The sequence below is a fragment of the Ceratotherium simum genome, chromosome 16 (genome assembly GCF_057802395.1).
Source record: "Ceratotherium simum simum isolate JZ-2026a chromosome 16, ASM5780239v1, whole genome shotgun sequence".
In the NCBI taxonomy this organism is placed as follows: domain Eukaryota; kingdom Metazoa; phylum Chordata; class Mammalia; order Perissodactyla; family Rhinocerotidae; genus Ceratotherium; species Ceratotherium simum.
In genome coordinates this window covers 51,226,616-51,244,434 of record NC_141915.1, presented here as the reverse complement: position 1 = coordinate 51,244,434, position 17,819 = coordinate 51,226,616, and positions in this window count along the sequence as shown.

Here is a 17,819-nt window from a genome sequence, read left to right as displayed (position 1 = left end):
TTTGAAAATGTCACCAACCAGGAGATACCCACCTGACACAAACAAAGGCATCGTTGATGAGGTATAAAAGAAAGGTAAAGTTTATTAAAAGAATAAGCTCCAAAGTCATGAAGGGTACATGGTGTTTTCTAGACAAATTTATATAAACAGTAATTAATTGTATCCAACATGAAAATCCTGGGGCCTAATTGTGTCACTCTTCCAGTTGTAGCCTTCAGAGTCCTGTTTTATAACAAGATCTAAAATAGGAATCAGGAATGAAAAAAATACAGAGACACAAGGACTAAGAGGTGGAAAGGACAAACTGAACATCCAAACTGCTCCCAGAATGCTCAGGGCCCCAAGATTGGTCAAGAAGACATTCAGAGTGGCATGTCATCTGTGATTGTACCAGGGCCTGAAACCAGCACCCCTGGTCCAGGGCTGACTCACTTCATCTAGCCACCCATCCTATGTGTAAGACCAGAATTTCAGTTCATTAATTTATATTTAAAAAGGAAATGGTCTCGGAAACTGAATTATCTACTTGTGAATGAATAGTGTGAGCTATCTTTGTTCAAACCTGATCAACAATGTTAGCCAAGAATAATTCTATGCTTCATCAGGCTGATTGGCAAGCATGGAATATTAACAAGGATAGTTAATAACTGGTCTGAATGTTTCATGAACTCAGTCTAAGAAAACACAACAAAGCCATCTCAACCACAAAGATGGACTTACCAGGGATTCAAGAGTGCTTGAAGCCCATCTACTAAATCTTCATCTCCCCTGGATAGTGTTCGCAAGGACACTGCCAATATTTATCTCTGTGAATTTTCTGTTCTCATTGCACACATATTTGATTGACATGCTTTTCTAATACATTTCATCAGGCTGCAGTTCAGTCTTCTAAGCTAAAGAATCTATCTTCTCCTTAACTTGTCTTTACACATCTCTGTTGTGACCTACATAACAATAAAGTGATTTAAAAGTTCAACTCCTGGAGACCAATCTCTATTTTCTGGTTTGTAGGGGAAAGAGGATGGCAAGGGACTTCACTATAGTCCTCAAGGATTGAAACAGAAGTGACTGGCTCTCATTCTCATTTAAAAATTTAATGGGATTTTTTAAAGGCCCATTATTGCACTTTCTCATTTATATATTCGTATCAACAGGCCCTGAATCATTTTAGTCCTCCAGGGATGCTGGACACCGAAAGTTCTTTTTATCAAGGTCTTTAATGAATTCACACTAACCAAGGAGCTTTATCTGTGTTACACTCAATATTTGCAGAAGCAAAATGGTGCGCTCTTGTATAGAAGCCCTGGCAAGTGATAATCAGAAGTATCAAGGAAACAAATGAGAAAAGAAGATAAGTCGTGCAGATCTCATTTGCATTTTAGAAAGCTGAAGTTAAAAGAGTAAGACAGAGTTAAGGCAAACTCAGAATTCTACAACGGAAAAATACCTCACCAAAGATTAAAGGCCCGCCTGCTAAATAGATAATGCCAAATTTGATGAGAAAATACATTACATTTCCTTTCCTTTGAAACCTTAGTTGATATTTTCCACTTTTACTGGAAAGAAATAAGCTTGAGATGTCACTCAACGCTGGGAGAGAGGGCCCTCCCTTTCCAGATGCAAAAACATGGAGGAAGTGCCTAAATGTTTTTTCTGTGAAGTACAAGCCCCTAGAAAGTTCAAGATCAGCGCACAGACTGTGAAAACTCTGCTGTGGGTCTTTTGTTGTTTGGCTGCGCACACTTTTCTCTCTAAGGGAAACCTGTAAAGGAGCTGGAAGCAGAAGAAAGAAGTGGGTGAAACGCATGGACTTGCACATTCCTTTCAGATTAATCCTCTTCCTCAGGGCTTTTGTTTTGCTCTTGAATTTGAGCTCACCTTTTACCTGGACTTTAATTTACCACCAGGTGACCTCTGACCTTTCTCTCTCTAACCTACATAGATTAGGGAACATGCACAGCAAATTAACCAAAATAGCATCAGGACACCTGAGGCATTTTCTCCCTAGCCGCACTTTATCCAGTTGTAGCCCATGGGCACTTTGCTTATCTCCTCTAATTTCTGCATCAAGCTGAGTTCGACTCCCAGCTCTCTTACTTTTCTCCATCTTAAAGCACCACAAAGATCAACCTGTCAGTTTCCAACTGTAGGCTCTGTGCTTGCATGCTCCCAGTGAAGTCACACAGGTCCCCTTGCTTCAAAGGGCTCTGCTGTTACAGTCTTGAAACCTTAATCATTTTTGAACAAGGGGCCCCTCAGTTTTATTTTGCAAACTGTGTAGCCAGTCCTGTCGGTGACTGTTTTTCCCTGCCTGAAAGCTAAAAGCACAATTGCATTCCTGACCTGACCTGACGAACCCTGGGCGAATGGGGCAAAACACACATTGTGAATCGAGAAAGCACCTAGGTTACAAAGCTAAGCGTGGCCAGCTGCAGGTCCAGCCGCACACGCTTGTCACATTTGTCAAATATTCAAGAGCATGCATTCATTGGCTTGGTCACCGCTCTAAGCAAAATAAAGGCCTCCAGCCATGTCACATGCTTTGGAGAACCAGAAACCATGATTTGCATTAATTGAAAAGTCGTGTCCAGACTTCGGCCCTTGCTCCCAGAAAGTGCAGGGCAAAACTCATGAATTCCAAGAATGCACGGAAAGAGAACCAAAGAGCAAAACTGGCTTTCTCCCTAAGTTTAGAAATCAAAGACTCCTGATCTAATCCTTTAGCTGAAATCCTTTATTAGAAATGGCAATAAAACTTGGTTAATCAACTCGAGCACAGAACATGTTTTATTCCTTTACATAATCATTTCTTAGCTTCATGTTGACAAGAACAAAGTGATCGTAAATAATATCATTTCCTGGCCCAGAAAAAAAATAAAAATGCGTACCTTATTTCTGCAGGGGAAAGATTTGCCACCTCTTCTCTGTTTTTCTCTCCAGATCACTACCTTCCTGTTCCCCCAAATACCCACAATTTGTTGGAGGGACTGAGGTGAGGGGTTGGACTATACCTTCACCTCATTTCTCTTACTTACTATATCTATAAAGCATGTTAAATGCAGAATGGAACTATAACAGTGGGTTGCTTGTGGAGGATCCCAGGGAGCTATAGCTTATATTTGAAAAAATTTCCATTTAAAGAGTTTATGACAAAAGGATGTTGCAGGGCAAGTTTTTCAGAGTGGACCAACTATATCCACCAACCTTATCACACACCTGTACCTCACACTTTTAGTGTAGACCTGTGTTAAAATCCTAGCTCCACAATTAGGGAAAGCCAGATACTGACTGGACATTTGACGGTACTAAGGAATTAATATTTTAATTTTAGGTGTAAAATAGTGTTGTAATTCTATTTTTAATAAATATTTATCTTTTGGAAATATATACTGAAATATGATATCTGGGATTGGCTCCGAAATAACCCAGTTGGGGAAGGGGCTTGAGTAAGAGTGGTAGAGATGAACAGAACTGGCTATGAATCGATAATTTTCTAAACTTGGTGATGGGTTCAGGATAGTCCATTGTAATATGCTGTCAACTGTTCTATACGTATGACATTTTCTATAATAAAATCTTTTTAAAATGTATTTTTGTGTATTATGCATTTATTTTGGACCTGACTCTGTCATTTCTTAGCTGTGTAACATTAGGCAAATTGCTCTCTGAGCCAACTTTAACTGTGTAGTTTTCCTAGTAATAGCTACCTCTTGAGTTGTTGTGAGAAATGAATGATATAGCGCATATAAAGTGACCGGTCAACAGTAGATACAAAGGAACAGGTTCCTTCATCATGGCCCAATGACTTCTTCCATCTCAGGGCATCTTTCAAGTAGAATCTGCTACTGGCCCTCAACTGAGTGGATTGCTTGCTTTTGTCTACATGTCAGCCAGAGTCTAGACTGAGCTCAAACTACTGCTTACTTTATGAAACCAGATAGGGCTTTAAGAATTCAGCTTGCTGAGTGGAAAGCTAGAGTCTTAATCGCCTGTGTGACCGCCCTTCCAACTCCCACCCCTTTCAAAAGAACACAAATATACACTTGGATTTTCCATAAACAAGAGCGCGTGCCAAGCAGGTTTGTGCAGATTGCAGAAAAATGTTCCTTTGATTCAGATCCTGAAAATACATCACTGAATGATTGTACTTAAGAAGCAACATCAACAAGAGCTCTCTTACCAAATCAGTTGGAAGTTGCGGCTGCCTACAAAGAACTAATGAAACAAAGGCATAGAGGGAATCAATGAATATTTTAATAGTGCTGACCTTCTGAACAATTTTTAATTAATATGCCTTTTTCAACCAATGTGGAGCTGAATCATCCTGAATGTTAATGGTGTAAACAAAAGTGAACAACGATTTAATAGTATTTACTCAGTGGACCTTCTATCATGCTGAATTTCCTTAAAAGAGGTAAACCAGTGTAAATAAACACCACGTCTTCCAAGAGAGTTGCAAGAGAGGATCAAATGGAGTAAGTGGCAGATTTTCTCAATTTAAGTCATAGAGAAAAAGTATTTGCCAGTTTTTTAACCTTAACTTCATTGTCTCCTCCACTACCTATTATTTTTGTGGCCCTTAATTTCAGCCCCCAGATACTAACTTCTGGGGAAAATGCAGCCTCCTCTTGGGAATTCTTATCATCACAAGGAGGCATCCCTTGCAAATAGCCTTTACAAATTAGGAATGTTTTCCTTTGTACAAGAAATACGGGGTTTACAAATTGCAGCATTGTCTGCAGTAGCCAATAATTGAAAACACAGGGAACGTCCATCAACAATGGCTGATTCAGTTATATTCACATCACGGAATATTGGGCAGTCATAGAAAATGTCTTGGAGGATTTTCCCGAGGTATCGCTGAGTAAGAAAAACAATGCTCAAAAGAGTGTGTCATATCCCATTTTTGTAAAATGTGTAACGACAAAAAATAGCCTCGATTGGGAGAGGAGTGCCTAAGATCACCTGAGTACAGAAAAACAATATTAAAAAACACATATTAGGGTGTTATCATGGCTTCCCAATTGCAGTGTGTAGGCAGAGTTGGAATGAGGGGTACCGATCTCAGGAAGCATGAGGAAGTGTCTATGTTCAAAAAGCAAACTGCCAGGTATGGTATCATCTCATGTACGTAAAATTTTGTGTGTTTTTGTGCACACATATGCATGTATATGTATGTGTGCGCGCATAAAGAGATTCATGAAAGGATGAACACCTAGATGCTTATAGTGATTGTCATAGGATAGCAAGATTCCACACGACCTTTACTTCATTTATTAAATTGTTATATATTGTTAGATTTCTTTACATTAAGCATATGGCATTTAAATAATGAGGGAAAAATAAAGCCTAATTGATAACAGGGACAAAAGAGGTGTACGTTCAAGCTCAATTCAAGAAACCCTTATTGAGCATTCTATCAATTTTCTGTTGCTGCCCACATTGCCTGCTGCATGGTTCCCTCACTCCATCTTCAAGGCCAGCAACGTAGCTTCTCTTTGACCCTGCTTCCAATGCCACATCTCTTTCTCTGGCTCTCTTCTGCCTCCCTCTTCTACGTTTTGTGTGTGTGTGTGAGGAAGATCAGCCCTAAGCTAACATCCATTGCCAATCCTCCTTTTTTAGCTGAGGAAGACTAGTCCTGGGCTAACATCCGTGCCCATCTTCCTTTTTTTGCTGAGGAAGACTGGCCCTGGGCTAACATCTGTGCCCATATTCCTCTACTTTATATGGGACGCCGCCACAGCATGGCTTGACAATCGGTGCGTCAGTGCGCTCCCGGGATCCGAAACTGTGAACCCCGGGCAGCCGAAGCGGAGGGTGCGAACTTAACCACTACACCACTGGGCCGGCCCCCCTCTTCTGCTTTTAAGAATCCTTGTGATTACATTGGGAACAACCAGATAATCTAACCTAATCTTCCTATGTTAAGGTCAACTGATTAACAATCTTAATTCTATCTGCAACTTTAATTCCCCTTTGCCTTGTTACCTAACATATTCACGGATTTGGGGATTAGGACATAGACATCTCTGGGGAGGGGGGCATTATTCTGCCCACCACAAGCATCTTCCTTCTACGTGCTAGCAGTGTGCTGGGTATTGAAAGTATGAAAGCAAACAAAAAAGAAAAATTACACCAACAACCAACATTTACTAAGGGTTTATTTTATTCCAGGTATTGTTTAGAACATTACATTTATTCACTCATTCAAAAAACATCAAGTGTCTGCTATGTGTTAGGCAGCATTTTGGCACTGGGGATGCCTCAGTGAATATAATGCACAGAAATACCTGCCCTCATGGAGCAGACGGTAAACAAAATAAAATCAATTCATTCGTCAAAAGAATTCTATGAGGTGGGTACTTTTTAATTCCCATTTACAGTTGAGGAAACTGAGGCACAGAAAGGGTAAGTCATTTCCTTAATATTCTAGCAAGTGGTAAAGCTGTTCTTCGAATGTAAGTAGTCTCTCTCCAGAGCCCAAACTGCTTACTATTATATTATGATGCCTCCTCCAGTACCATTTTGCCACCCAAAAATGGACCCAATTAGAGTGAACCCAATGGGACATTGCAATTAGGAAACTGTGCTGCACAGAGACACACACAGACAAATTGCTAGATTGATGACCTGGGAGAGATGTTTAGAAGGCAAGATTTGGTCTGTTAAAACTCACTCTGGCCACTCTACTCATCTACCCAGGCCAACCTCACCAACTTGACCTTCCTTCTGTCATTGCTCTTTTACTTTCCTCTTGGTCGTTATTATCATAGAATGGTAAACCCTTAGAGTTGGAAGGAATTTGAGATAATTCTAAATCCCCTTTAAACTGAGAATGAGAAGGAGCCTGTGGTTGGCATCTCTCTTCTGGGACTTAAACTTAAATCTGTAAAGCCACATATCACATTTCCAGTTCTTTTTCTCCCTAATTTTTCTGTCACTCTAATCTCTTAACCCCAAATCACAACTGGCACAACAGCTCTGGGCCTAGAAATTTCAATCAAATTCCTACAGGATGTAGGCTTTGCAATACCAAGACTGCAAGGGCAATTAACTTTGGCAAAATAAGGGTCGAACCTAATTTCCTGAGAAACTCATAAACTTCATGTAATCCAAAATAATTGGACATCTATCAAAGGGGTTCATATCGTAATTCCCTTGAGAGATCATTATAATCTACCGGTTTGATTAATTCCCCAGAAATGTAAAGCTCAAGTTGATCAGCTTAGTCCTCACCCTGCTGAGTGAAGAAAAGCTTGAGCTGCCGGCAGCCTTTCAAGACACCCTTCAGGCACCATTTGCCCATGGGAAACTTTTTTCACACCTTTGCCGTTGACTTATGGCCAGGAAGAATCGGAGTCAGTGTAGACACAGAATCTTTACATTTACTTCCCTGCTTCGGGAGATCTCAAACTTCACCTTCAGATAATACCCCCTATTTCATAGCTCCAATGTTGTGAAAGAATGAGTGTTGGTATAAATATATGGGTTTTTGTATGTGTTTGTTAAAGTCACAGAAAATCATCCATATCGTAGTAAAAGATAATGCATGCCAGCTGAGTGCTCTGCTGTCAGAAAGAGGAATAAAGACACAGGTCCGAGACCAATAAAGATACACAGATGCAGACTGCTGCTCTAGCTTGATGCTTGGATGTCCTGGACGGCCCTCTTTCAGCCAATTCTTCAAGGTTGCTCCAAAACCAAGGTTTCTGTGTGACCATTAGACAGTTTGAATATTTTGCTACTGTTCTTCATTTGCCTTCAACCTTTCTAACAGATTAAGGATAAGAACTAGCCATATTCCAGGTCTTCATCAAATAGTCTTAACATAGGCTCAGGCAATCAGAAATGTCCCTCCTGTTTTGTTTGTGTTGTTGTTTGATCATGTGAGTGGTATTGGAGAGAGCTGTGTTTTTCATTCCTTTCAACTATTATACCAACTCCACTACAAGGTATTTCTTCATCAAACAATTTGAACCAAATATTAGGAAATACATATGCAATATTTGGGGCATCAGCTCCTTCTTCCAGGACTGATCCTTAAAATCAAAAGCAAAAACTAACTGTCTCGTCTTGCTTACTTCTCAGTCATTTGTCAAATCATCTGTTTGTTTTCATCAAGGGCTATTAGAAATTCTTTTTAGTTTGCACACACAGACCCTTCTCAAAAAGTAGTGATGCTAGTTTCCTGGATACCAGATCTGACATTTGCAAATGGACATTGGTTTTTCACACTATATTTTAAAGAAATTATTATATCATTACCCATGATTTATTCCATTCAGGAGGGCCTCTCAGGCATTGTTAGTGAAACTTGCCTGAGCCAACTTTTAAAAGTCATAACGCCCTTCTAGTTTTTACTCAGGGACATTTTATCTATTCTTTCCCTGAAAAAAAGATCACATTGCTTTCCTTTCATGCTTAATAGCCCAACACAAATCACTAACCTGTGTTAAGGCTAACAAGCCCAGCAAACGCCATCCATTCAACAGCCAGCCTCAGCAAAGATGTGTCTGCCACAGTGAACAAAGGATCCAGAATTGAAAACATCTGCTGGCTGCTCTGGTCCCAACCTGTTCATATTTTGAAACGAATGATTCAAACCACTTCATTAACTATACGTACTAGAGATACTATTTATAGGTACATTATCACTTATGTATTGTTTAATTTAATATCTTGATTCCACTGGGAAAGTGCCTAATTCATAGAGTATCAAGGATTTATTGCTATCCCTAGATGTTTATAGCATTGCTAACATTCAAAAAAAAGTTAAAACATCATTTTTCAATAATGTTTAAAAGGAAAAAGCATGTAACTGGTTAGTGGAGAGGAAAAGAAAGTAGGATAGAAGATTACTAGGTATTGTGTCTTGCTTACAAACACATAAGGGCTTTTTTAAAAAAACTTTTACAATATACAGATCTGCTGCTTTGGGAGTAATTTATGATACTTTGGACAAGTTAATAGCCTGCTATGCTGTCGGCTTTGCTTTGACTCACCTCTTAGTTGACTCATTGATTTCTGGACTCAAGTGCAGGCAACAGCAAGCTAAGAGAATACCAAGGTTGGTGGCACTAGATAAATTAGTCAGTGACTCTCTATTGCTGCCACGAGGACTCAGAGTGAAACTGCAAAGTACAGGAAGCTTGAGTTTCTCAACAGAAGCACATGTGTACTCGGGGCATGACTGTTCTTTGTATAGTCCTGTCCCCTGCAACTGGAGGATGTTTAGCATCCATTGCTCCAGGCAACAAATAACAGAAGTACTCCCCCTCCCACACACGTGCCCGCACACACACGCACATGCGCACACACACACACTCAGCCATACCACACGTTTTCAAACTGCTAAATATCCTGGCCTTTCTGCTGTCTTGTAGCTGTCCAGAGTACCCACCCTAAGTACTCCATTCTCCCAGATTTTTCTTCCCTTCTCCATGCCCCTCCCCACCCCAAAATTGCCTAACTCCTGGTAAAATGCCTCAGGTCAAATAGTTCAATAAAATCTCTGTTGAATTAAGGATTAACAAGGGTTCTGATCCCTGCCATTTGTAAAGATAAAAGCAATTTAATGATCCAACTAAAGTAATTAACAGTAAAGTCTTAATGACTAATAGACTTAATCTGATTAGCAGTAATTGTACGTGAAGAAGAAGAAATAGTTCTACCCATTGTCTCCCCCTGTCCTGCCTCACACATGAACTCAAGACTCCATTTATGAGAAGCTGATGACTCCCTATACAGTGGAAAACTTAGGAAACCCTCTTTCTGACTGTGAAAAATAAATAACCGTAGCAATCTTGTTCCTCCTGTGTCACTGAGAAAACCAGAGCCAGATTAGTGACGTTATTTCCCATTCTCAAAGATCAACACAAAGTCACAACTAAGGGAGAGGAAATAAAAAGCCCTGAATTTTCAGGTTGTACTTAAAAATTCCTGGAACTTTCTCACTTTTCTTGTGACACGCTAACCAGAAACCCAGGATGTATCTTTTCTTCAAATGTCCTGAGGTTCAATTTTATTTGGCTGCTGAAGAAAAATGTCGTTTTATTCAAGTTTTATTAAATGCAGTCCCTCCTCGCATAAAAATTATAATAAAACTCAAAGTCCAAGGATACAGCAAATAATATTGCCCTTGGGAGCTAGTACATAAAATTTTGGAGAGGAAAAAAAAGCTTGACTTTCATTTTATGAAACCTATGATCAGGGCTTTCTCCTTGTGAAATTGCGTCGCTGTCTTCAAGTATTACTTCACAAATACTCAGAGAAACATTAGCCCTCTTAAAATGGTTTGAACATCTCTTTTCCTCGGACGGTCTCAGTACTATCACTAAGTCGAGTGATTTAGTGGCAAGACAAGAAACCCAGTATGTTCTATGAGTTATTTTCCACTTATCCCTTAGCCTGGGCACTTTGCTTTGACGTCACTCACAGTCGGTGAGAGCAAAGAGAGCCTGTGGTCACGCAAAACCACAGCTGGTGGATCATACACCAATATTGTTTCTCTTGTTGATGTCATTCATCGGTGGTCTTGTTCCCCATGCACTCTTGTGTAAGCAGCCATCTAAAGACTAGAGCCCAACTGAGCGAGAACAGAAGGCAGATGATGCTCTTATTCCTGGAAAACTTGTACCCAGAAGAAGTATCACAGCTCCCCCTTGGAGCTGTCAGTGATAAAAACCTGCTCACAATATTTAATCGCAGCTCTAGGACTCACTTCTTTGAGGAAAATCCATCTTAAAGCTTGGTGCTATTCTTGAATACACTTTTGTAAAAATTACTTCATTTAATCATTTATCCCTCTAAACTCAATGATCTTGTCTTATCATTGGGAGACTTCTATAAATCATCCTTTGCAAACGGAAATTACTGTTCAGCAGCTAATTAAAATGTTACTTATCAGGGCTTCAGCATAGACAGTGAGTAAAATATAACACGTTAGACTTGTTTCCTCGTTATTGTTTTATGTGAATATACGTGTGTGTGTGAGAAAAAAATTCATTTCTTTTTTTTTAGCAGATTGTGAAAAGCCACAAAAAGAAGACATGGACTCAACTTAGCTTATTCTCATTCTCCTATTGATACCCTAAGCCATCAAGTCCTATGCTTCAAAATGTCTTTAAATATATCTTGCATTAATTTAGAAGTACCAAAAAAGTATAAATAATTATATAATGAGCACCAATGTATCCACCACCCAGTTTAAGAAATAAAGCAATACCAACACAGCTGAAGCTCCAAGGAATCCCTTTCCAGTTATATTTCCTCTCTGTCCCCTAGAAGTTAACCACGGTCCTGAAGTTGGTATTTATTATTCCAATGCATTTCTTTGTATTTTTAGTACCCATGTTACTCACATTTGTGTCTCTATTCTGTATGTAAGTGGCATGCTTTTACCTCCACATGGCATTATATCATATGTTTTTCTCCTTCTCCTTGTCTTTTGATGCTCTATGCTATATTTACAAGTTTCATCCCGGTATAGTCTTACCATGGAATAACACATAATAGTGAAAGGAAAAAGCATAAATGATTTGTTGCATTTGTTCTTCATCTGCATGCTCATTACCAGTGCCTTATTTTAGCTTCTCTGCGCTTCATACTTGGATCATTGGCACAGTTTTCTCCCTGGCCTCCCTGCCTCTAGTCTCTTCCCACATTAAAACAATTTTCATTACATCACCAGACACATGCCTAAAAACATCAAGATGCTAAAATGTGCAGAAGTATCCAGTGAATCTCTGTTCTTTACCATATTGGGTCCAAGCTCCCTTGTCTAACTTTCAACATGGCAGTGTCGTGCCCATGTCCTTCAGCCCACCATGGAGGTCATCTGCAGCTCCAGGGGGCAGTTCTCACACACACTGATGGCTTCCTGCCTCAACCATCTGCAACTCTTTCTACCTGAAGGTCCTGGCCATAGGTGCAAGATCAGTCCATAGCGGGTCAGGGCAGAAGTGCCCGGAAATTGTTGTTCCAGGAAACAAGGAGGTGCAGAAGTTGGGATAAACACCCAGCTTTCTTGCCCACAGGGGGATAATTCTGAGATATGTTCTATCTAGCCTTTTTGAGGGTCTTCGGCAGGATAGAGCCCCAGTGGTCCATAGTAACGCATTCATTAACGTATACTGTACTGGCTCTCCTCCCTTCTTATCTCCCCTATCCTCTCTCCATGCGTGCCTGCTGGGGTCACCTCCAACATAAGCTACCTGTACTTGAGCCCTTGCCTCAGAGCCTGCTTTTTAGACCATTGCTACAAGAATTGGCCCTCGATAGTGACCCTCAGGATGAGATTCTGGAATTGGATCACTAACCAGTCAAATGGCAAGAGACATCCTCTTGCAGATGGTAAGTGGGATGGTGATAATCCTGGCCAACTGCAGCCTCACAATTACTAAAATGCTTACCTGCAGTGGATCAGGTCCAGGCAGAAGGGAAAGTACTGGCTTATCCATTTTCTTTAGTAGCAGAAAGATATAAGAGCTATAATAATTATAAAATTGTAGAGTTGGGTAGCTTTTGTTAAATGTCCTGGAAGCCTCAAAGAAAGAGAATTACATGCTGGGACAGCCAGCTGTCAACTCATGGCAAGCTGTGGGAGCCAGAAAGCCTACAGGCAGCTTTAGAGAAATCTACACATCCTGCAGCCAGCAGGCAAACTATGCTGAAAAGCAGGCCCAAGCTTTGATCTTGAGAGTGGTGGAGTTACAAAGGAGCCTGAATTCCCAGTTCAAAACGTCTCCTATGTAAAACCCATAGCCTTAAAAAGGTATGGCCCTGAGACTTAAGGTGGAGATTTTTGGCAGTTGATGCCTTTAGAAAATTTGAACTTCCAGAGTCTCATAAACCATCCAGGTGTTTAGAAGCAGCGTCTTGCCCTTGCTAGTGAAGAACAGCATCCTGTGGCCCAAAGACTATCACCTAAGAAAGATGCCATACAAGATGATGTTTGGCCACTCACGATGTTCCCTTGGCTCCTCTCACTATTTCTAGACCAATAACTAGGCTCAGTCCTCAGCATAACCCAAGTCGGGAAGCACATTTGCTAATATGGGAGGAAATGGATTATCACGAAAAGAGTTGAAGGATATGGCTTCTCTGTACCTGCAGTAACCAGGAGGAAATGCGTGGAGTTGATACTGTGGATACAGGACTGGGAGGTGAGAGTTTATAGCCAGAATATAAGTCAGGATAGGGGAGAATTTACCACTAGGAGAACTCTCCCAAGTCTTAGGATTTCACATCCTAAGACACCTGGAGCCTGTCCTAATCCATTGCTGGAATGGCCCTTTGAAGAGGATGATGGCTTATAGTAAATTAGGTAGAGATGCCAGACCGTCTTGGCAAAGTATTAAGAAAGGGATCAAAAGGCTGAGTTTTAGCATCAGCTTGAACTTGATACCCTGAGTGTTGGGGCACTACCCTTCAAAATGTGGTATATATACTGATCAAATAGTCCATTATATGGGCTATGTCCCTAATAGCTAGAATACATGGTCTTGGAACCAAAGCTTTTGTTTACCATATTAGAAATTAAAACTGAGAAATTTATAAAATATTTCTTGATGTGTTAAAATATAAACTTATTCCATGTTAACATAATGTATTTTATTAATAATAACTGTATTTCCTAAGAAAAATTTTTAGTGAGAAATGTGGAATTATTTTACATTTTGTAAATCTCTTTCATGTCCAGACTAATTAAAGACATTTAGGCTCTTATATCTACTTCTGCTTTTACTCTGTTGTGATATGTTGTTTTGGTTAAAGTATTTTTAAAAATGGAGCCTCAGACATATATGTAGCTGGAAAAGGAAGGAGTATTTTAATGGTCTTTTCATATAATTGTGGAAATTCATCTTTAACACTACACCAAAACTTGACAAGTGGTAGTTTCTTAAAGTTAGTTGCAATGTAATATCTGAAACCATATCAATGAACTTTTTGTACTTTGCTTCATTAAAATTCATTGGTCTACCTTTCACTTTGAATGGATCTTTTACCTATGTATAATTTTGTACCATCAAGCACTGGTCACTTGGAAAATACTAGTTCATTAAGTTTTGCAGACCTTCCAAATGTTGACGCATTTTCATTACACAACTTTAAAAATCACATTTGTTAATATGACCTCCAATCTCATCACAGAAGTCTTGAAGTATTGGGAAACTTCATTAGGCTCATGGTGGCACATAAGTGTTTTCCAAAGATTTAAGTTTTTGCTTGAGGCTCAAATTTTATCGTTGGCAAAAAAGTACTGTCAGTTGTTTTCCTTAACATTAACAGATTTGCTTCATTTATCTTCAAAAAAAATACCCGTCAAAAACCCAAACATAAATGTCCATATTTTGTCTGCCAGTTATTTTTTTAAATATAAGAGCATCCCATGAAAAAAGCAACTACTTCGGTTTGCAACTCAGTCACAGAAGGGCTTCTCTTCAAGACCATCATTAGGTTTGGTAGGCAGCAGAGTGCTTTGTGTGTGCTTTTCATTTCATCACACAGTATATTAAAAAGATGTGTTCTCACTGCCTTGATTTGTGCTAAGGCACCAGCAGTTTTCTATCATTACTTTTGTACCCTCAGTATAAATGTCAACACAGTAAAAAAGACAAGCAATGTCTTAGTATTTTTATGAAAATAGCTTTGACCTCATGGACCCCTAAAAGGGTCTTAGAGACCTCTGAGGATTTAAGAACCACATTTTGAAAACTGCTTCTCTACTATAAAGACATAAATAAAAAGAAGGAGAGAAGATTCCATGGCAGTGATTCCATGGAAAAAGGACATAGGGAAAAGCTTTCAGAACTGTGGTCAGTAAACACTGGACTGGGGTCATAATTGGATCCAATGCTGTCCACAATTACTAGCTGAATAACCTTGGGACTTAACCTTTCTAATCTTCAGTGGAGACAGCCATACTTTCTCTACGGGTGGCAAAAACATACCATATTACAGCCCTGGTCAGAGTAGGAAAAAGAGATTTACAGTATATCCCAGAATATCAAAGGATATTAGGCTGCAAAATCGAGATGTCAAGAGCTCAGGCCACTGCTGTTTCCTTCCATCTAAGAAGAAGAGAATGAGTTAAATTCTCACACAGACCTACACTTAGAAGTGCTCAAATGCCTTTTAAGGTTCTCTGAAGTTGGCCATTAGCATCAGAGGGGACAGGTTTAGAGTGGTGCCACAGAAAAAAAAAAAAACTGCTCCGTTGTTTTGGCCATATCCCAGACACAATAACCACATCATTGGTGCCATTGTCAACCATAGATGCTGCTCTCTGCTCCATGACGTGGTCTCTTATTTTAACTTTAACTTTTCCCAGACACTTCCAATTTACTAGTAATAGAATTATCTTATTGTACAAGTTTCTAACGATTCAATAAAGGATCTCTACAAGTGTTTCTTAGATTTTTGAGGCCAAATAAAGAATATAAACATTTCAATTTAAACACATCTTATATGAAAATACCGAAAACACAAGTAAAGATTTTCATTTTCCTATCATTTTCAACAAAATAGCGTAAGAAGTGAAAATATCCTACCTCTCCATATCAGCCCAGAAAAAAAGCAACTGTTAATAGTTTGAGACAACCTCCTCAATATTGCAGTACTTATATAGATATACCTATCTATGCACATATGCAACTTTTAAAAAAGAAAGAACAACAACACAAAGCTATTTTATACCTCTAGTTATGTCTCACTCCTTTTTTCTACCTAACAATTTCACGAATATTCTTCCAGGTCTATATACATAAATTTACCTCTCCCTACGATTCAATTGTTTCCCTCTTGAAAATATTTTTGGGAGGATAAAAAAAGGAAGAGTGAAGGAGGGAGAGGGGAAGAGAGAGATTTTAGATAATATTTACTATATACCATATCTCATTTCATTGCTAAATAAATATACATATTAGTATCCCAGTTTTACCTATGAGGAAACTGAGGCACAGATGAACTAGGTATTAAATGGCAGTGTTGGGATAAATCTTAGGCAGTCTTTTTCTAGAATCTTGATGATCGTTCTCTATACTGTTCTACCCCTTAAGAGGAAAGTAATCAGTGCATCAGACGTTATGGCAAAGAAGTTGTAACACACCTGGCTTTAAAAAGAGAAAACATTGAAGGTGTATTTTGCCAAGCACTTTCAGGACATACAAGTTTTTTCGAGGAACACCAATCTTCAATGGAACATAGTCTAATGAATACTGTTACAGACAATTCATGTGTTGTAAATGGAATGCTTGATGTCTATTCAAGCTTCTGCTCCTCACTTTTCCTTGAAGCCTCCTGAAAGTGCATCATTCAGGGCTCTTGCTCTGGGCCTTGAACTAAGGCTAAAAGTTGGGAAACAAACAAGACATTTCAGGAAAACCTAGAAACTGTGTTGCTCAGAACATTAGTGCTCTCCCGAGGTTTACAGCATTCTCATTCAGAATAGCCCCCTCCCTTGGAGTCCAAGATCTCAATTCTAGCCCTTGTAAATTGAAAACAAAGAAATAGTTCCCTCTTCTCTCTAATCCTCAAACCTTGGCACCCTGGGAAATCTCTGGGACTGATTGGAGAGGCTCCACTGGATTTATGTGAATTCAGAGTTTCCTTGGAGCCAAGACTACACATTGCACCAGGGTACAAGCGAGTGAATTCTCTGCTGGATTTAAAGTGAGAAAAAATTCAAATAATTTTCCTCCAGGACCCCTGGCCAGAGTCTCTCTCCCATGAATATCCCATACTTTATGGGAAAGGAGGCAAAAGTAAGAGGATGACAAAGAAAGCAAAGGAAAGAAAAAAGAGGAAATGACAGGAAAAATAGATGAGGGAGAAAGACAAAGGAGAGGAGTAAGAAAAGTCATAGGAGGTATGAGAAGGAGGGTGTAGGAAGCATTTAGTTGCTTGTGATGTGGTTAAGGGCAGGCTGCCCCAAGATGTGCCACTCTGGTATGCAGATTATTTTGAGCTGAAGACAATAAAGGCTCAGAAGAACCATGAAGGACATTTGACCTTCCCCCAAACTGCCTAAAAGAATTTAAGATAGGAGGCCTGTCCCCAGGACAGGCCATCACCATAGATAACTCTGGGTTTTGATAGACTGGGAGGGTCCTTGCTAAGCCCATTCTTATCAAAGTTCTATGTACCAAACATTTACATCTGTAAGGGAAATCTCCATTCGTAAAGGTATCTACCTCTCTGTACTGGGAAGAAAGGGGGATGACCTCATATCTAGAAACTTGTCATTGCAGAAGGCAAGGCCTTAAATCTGCATAATAACCTTACTCTTGTTTACTGAGCTTTTCTGGTAATCTCCCATAACTGACTCCCCCCCACCCCCAACATCCTCCTTTGTCTCTAACTGAAGAGGGTATTTAAGAGGAGAATCTCTGCCGTTTTGTTGAGTTACTCAGTTTCCCTGGTTTCTCCCATGTATACGTGTTATAAAGCTTTGTTTGATTTTCTCCTGCTATTTGGTATCATGTCAATTTAATTTTTAGCCCAGCCAGAAAGGACCCAGAGTGGGTAGAGGATAGTCTTCTTCCCCTTCACCTGTCAAGTTTCATTTCTTCCCTTTTCCTGGTTGGCAACAGCTTGATTTTGTTCAGGTATCTATCTATTCCCACCCCCATCTCACTCCATATATGTGATTCAAAAGAAGGTCAGCTATCCTAGCCAAGGAGCCAATCCTGATCAACATAAGTCCATCTCGGGGGTGCCATTTTCCTGGCCAATGATGAAGTTTAGGGATGGGCCTGTGACCCAAATCTGATCAGCCAATCACCAGAAGAGGTCTGCCCTGGAGCTTCTGCAAAATG